Raw genomic sequence first — 5,651 nt, forward strand, 5'->3', positions numbered from 1 at the left:
AAGTATTTCTGTATTTTGCCTTGTGGGCTCTCTTAATAAATTCGCTTGTTATATCCAATTTCCTTGATGGGTTATTCTGTATTTCACCTTGTTGGCCTTTTTTAATAAATCCGCTTGTTCTCGACGAAAAATGGATGCGAAAACTCCAAGCTGGTTGTCTGAGCCTCCCCTTCCAAGCAGCTTAATGGTTGGATATAATGCATTGACGTTAGTAAGCGTCTCTACTCGAACCCGTCCATCGATCGCTACTGGACTATTTTGTAGATGATAAGTCACCCTCACCCTTTCTAGGTCGATGACATTAACAAAATCCAAGTGGACTTACCAGTTCCATATTCTCTTCTACATTGCCCAAAGCGTTCTTTTTCTGGCCTGTTTAGACAGAGGAATCATGTCTTTTTTAGCTGGTAAGCAGCAGGTAATTTATTTTAGGCTGCGTTTGGATTCTAAATTGAATTGAATTGAAATAATTCAATTCAATAAAATGGAGATGACCTTAGGGGCCTTAGCTTTGACACTAAGGAAATTACGATAGTTTCTGGTAGAAGATCAAATGTGCATGGAATTGAAATTGGGTGTTTGGTCGTTGTTATGAATTAAATGGTGCCAACTTGCTTTGGCCATTTCTTCCATACTGAATTCGATCATTGCAATTTAGTTGCATTGAGCATCCAAACACACCATTAGGGAATGATCATAGTTACATTTTGGACATGATCGACATTCCTGATAACGGTTGAGCCTTGTTTCTTTGGCCACCACGATACACATATTTCGACTCAGTATAACTCTCAACCATTTGTGCGACTGTATGGACGGTGGGTCCAGCCATCCATATGGTGGGTCCTATCATGGAAGGCCCATGGATTTTTTTTATTAAAGCTTTCCACGTTTAAACGTGGGCCATCTTTGTTTTCACCATCCACTTGAAGGCCACTGATCATATGTGACTTGGACCGTCTGATTGGTGTGGCTCCTCCACCATCGGCCATTTACAGTTGGGCTGACTAATTAGACGGTCCAAATTCACTGACCATGCTCGCATGTGTGTGGCGGTGAGCCATGATGAGCTGGAGGTCAAACGGGTCCACTGCTAATCTACAATCATACTCATACCTTGTTGGAAAATCAAAATTAAGTTGAGGGTCTGTTTGGATGCCACCTACTTTACATTTGAATAATGCTATGGTGATTTGCTTGCTCAAGTCAAACCATTGGCCGTGTTACAGTAACACATGTCCTCTCCTCCCACGGCGGGCTACATAAATCTCTGTGGGGCCCACCATTATGTATATGTGACAACCAATCTGTCTGAGCCTGGTCCTGTCAATGGGCCGCGCTCGGCCTGCCAAAATTAAAATTTTGAATAGGCCTGGCCCGTCAGTCTTGGCTCGAATGGTTCAAAATCCGAGCCAAAACCCACCAAGGTCTTGAAATCTTCCAAGGGCTACTGTGATGCTAATGTGATATCTAACCCGTTCATGAGGTGAGAACATGGAGGGTGAAGTAAAAAAAACCAATTATCTGCTTTATCCAAGACTTTAGAAGATTTCAGTGGTGTGGATCCTATCCGGCTGTTCCCTGTGATGTGGCCCACTTAATTTTTCGAGAATTCTGAGGTCAAGCCTTACAGTGATCTGAGCAAACATCACAATGGGCCCAGCCCTCAATTCACGCCCAACAAATAAATAAGCTTTTAATGGATATCCTTTCTAGGCCATACTGGTTCCATTTGATAACGTATCTCCACAATTATCTCAATGAATAGACGGATAGACGGTTGCAAGATTTTAAGGATTTTAATATTTCAAATATGTATATGTTATTTTGTTATCTCTTGGTTATTTTGTTGTAATGGTATGATAGATCCATGCTATTTCAATATGGATTGGTTTTCTAAATTACACCATATTATTTACCATTATCATCCTCAAATATCAGGAGAACAGTTCCATGCTTTAAGCAAATTAAGAAAATGAGCAGCATGAATGCCTTGGTATTCTCATTTGGTTTGTTTGTTTATCAAAATCCAATGGTAGACTGAAGTGGGGATGTCCAAGAGCCAAGTCCAAGCCTGACCTGATAGACAAGTTTGTCAAGCTGTGGGTAGGACTTTTTCAATGTGAAATACCATGTGTCTAAATATTTGTTGCTTCAAATTGAATCTTTCCTTTAAATAGAGTGAAATGCCTTTTTGAGCTCCATTGGAGAGTCGTGTAAGTAAACAAAGATGTCACTACACACATCTATACTAGACATGTGGTACACTGATGATAATATGAACTAATCCAATTATCAGTTATATTACTAAAATCACAACAATGGAATGATCCAAATCATCCAAAGGTTGGCCATCTAAATGGATGGTTAAAAAACGTTTACAAATTGCTTGTTTATGATCCTTAAGTTTATTGTTCACCTAAGATTCAAAATTTCCTCATTTTTGGCAAAAGAATATTTTTCAATGAGCTTACTATAATCTAACTATTAAATATATATCACATATGTACACTATTTTGGGATATCACATATGTTTATGTGAATATATTGAAAAATTCCAATGCATTCTTTTTATACCTAACCTGGTGCAATCCACATCAATGAACGAGAAGCCACCACTTGTCGGCACACTCGTACGAAAGACTAAAGAGAAATGTACTCGCGTCAAGGGAGATTGTCGGTGCTTATTTCTCCACGACACATAACCTATCAAAAGGAGTCATGCTTAAAGTCGTATGCACATCTATACCTGAAAAGGCAGTGATATCTCACAGGGCACATGACTAACGTAAGCAAGGCACGTATGACTCTTGGCCTGTTTGGATGCTTGTAAGTTGGGTAAGTGGGAAGTGACTTACCTGGAAGTCACTTACAGGTGGTGTTTTGGGGAGAAAATTCACCTGTAAGCAACTTACAGGCAAATCTACCAAAAAATTGCAGGGGGATGGGGTGAGAAGTCACTTCCCTATAAGTAACTTTCACATGTAAGTCAGTCACAACTTAAATAACTTACAGGCATCTAAATAGGCCCTTAGTGTGCTAAAAAGGTTTTTAAAGACCCATCGATAACAGATTCTTCATCATCCAATATATGCACAACATGGCTGTCTCAAATCCCCTAAGGTAAATATCTCAAAGGGATGTTCAACACTCTTAGAGACCACAAGAAATAAAGAGAAAATAATATAAAATCATTTATAAATAGAAACAAATTGTACAACAAGGATTCCAAATCCTAATAGGATACAACTATTGCATAATAAAAAATTCACATGTAAATCACAAGACTATGCATGACCACCACCTCTTAGAAATTTATAAAAGCAACACTCAAGAAAAGCTCGAGGCCCTTGCCGACAATAATTAATCATCTATTTACAATTTTACGCTACTTATCCTTTGTATCTCATGGACTTTTATTAATTTAGCTTTTTAGCCTAGTTACTCCACTTTTGTCCAGCCATATTACAGTAAGTTCGGAGTCATTAGTATAGGTTAGTTTTACTACCGTCCAACGTATCATTGTATTATGTACTTGGGAGTATGTTAAATATCTATAAACCAATCGGTGAACTCCCTCGGTTATCAAATCCTTACTTGATACATCACCACGTCATACACTAGTGACTTCACGCCACAACCATCTGATAGTTTTTGTGGCTGTTTTGCTAGCACGAGCCGTCATAAGTATTTTATTTTTCCATATACTTAGTTTTATGTTTCATTTGTTGATTATACTCTTTTAATATTTTCAAATTAATAAAATCAGCAATGTAACATTTTCTTTTCTTTTCTTTTTTTAATATGTTCAATCTTTATTACTTCTATCACTATTGAAAGAAAACTATTCAATTTCAAGGTGAAAATATCTCATTCAAAAGGATTAACCCTCTCTTTTTAAAATTACATGATCGCTATAACAATCGATGGTTGAACAGTCATGCCAATCTTTACAAATATTGTCGTAATCCAGTTAGTTTGGCACATAGGGTCACAAGCGTTCAATCAATTTGAATTGAATACAAGTCTGGCATGCCCAACACTAAATCCAATTGCATATGTTTGACCAAATTCGGACCGTTCATAACACACGTAGCCACACGTCCAGATTGAACAATAACACATTCCAATTCCTCCCATCTACTCCTATCCAAACATAATATTTAGATTTCAAATTCATTTCATTTACTCCCATCCAATTACAACTAAGTCATTTACTGTCAATTCATTTACCTCCAACTCCATTTCCCATTTACAACCCCAAAGGAGCCCTTAAACTTCATTATGGATCCATCCTGATTATGAATGGTGCTAAAGATTCACATTTCCTTTTTTTTTTTCTTTTTATATTTATAAAAATATGAAATAAATTCAATAAATTTAAAATTTAACTAAAATAATTTATTTTTAAGTTTTATTCTTGTTATAGTGCAGTATGAATGCAAGGGCTGACACCCTCGCTTGGCTTGGCTCTATAAAGTTTAAGGCTCAAACTTGGAATGGACCTACCACCATGCACAGGCCTAACCCAAGCTAAAAAAATATGTTGCTTGAAAGTTGATCGAATTCCTATATTCCATAGCAACTATTCCTCTAATTCATCTTTTGACTAGGTAGGCCACAAGTTCACAAAGAAATAGACATTTTTTGTTTTATTTTATTTTAATAATCTAGGTCTACATGCAAGATGCATTTGTTGTTGGGGATTTGAGCTGCGGAATCACATAGATCTAGATCTAGGATAGCAATCCAATGGCACCAAGCAAACACAAGAGAATGCAGATTTAACATGAAAGACCCTTGCAGGAAAAAACTACGGCACAAAGCGACAGATCTCCACTATGAAAATAAAAATTACAAAGAGAGAGGACTTACCCGATTCGAATAACCTCGAATCTCACCCTTTGATAACCCTAGAACCCTTTAAAATACCTTTAGGAAGCCTTAAAATACCTTAGAATAGCCCTAGGGACCCCTATTTATAGTTTAGGAAACTCCACTTACGCACCTCCTTTGGAAAAAGTCCAGAAACCGCATCAAATTTACGCAGTCCGCGTAGGATCTGCGTAACCCTCGACTAGTCGAGCAGCTCCTTCGATCGGTCGAAGGGCACCCTCGACCGGTCGAGCCTAACTCTCGACTAGTCGAGCATCCCGGACATCTAAAACATGTGCTCGCTGGACTTTGAGTCGAGTAGGCCTCGACCGGTCGAGTGGACCCTCGACTGGTCGAGCAAGTCCCTCGACCGGTTAAGCATACCAAAAAAAAAAAAAAAAATCAGATTTAAGACATCAATTACAACATTTGTTGCCCAACATATGAGTGCGATATGTGTAGAACATAATAAGGGTGGCAGTGGGCTGGGACAGGGGGCCACAGAGGTCTAGCCCTTACCCTCGTCCTAGAGTGCTAACTTCAAGCTAGAGTTGGCCCTCATCCTAGAGGATTTGGGCTAGGCTGGACCAGGACAGGGGTGGCCATATAAGTTAAAAATAAATTACATATTTGCTACTCGTATAATTGGCATATGGTGAGTGTGCCTTTATGAGCTTCATGCTCTTCTAGATTATTAAAATATTTTTCTTCCGCACACCCACATCAAATAAGATCATTCATCAACCAAGCATACATCCCACTCAAACATCAAATAA

Source organism: Magnolia sinica, chromosome 13, assembly GCF_029962835.1.
Source record: "Magnolia sinica isolate HGM2019 chromosome 13, MsV1, whole genome shotgun sequence".
NCBI classification, from domain to species: domain Eukaryota; kingdom Viridiplantae; phylum Streptophyta; class Magnoliopsida; order Magnoliales; family Magnoliaceae; genus Magnolia; species Magnolia sinica.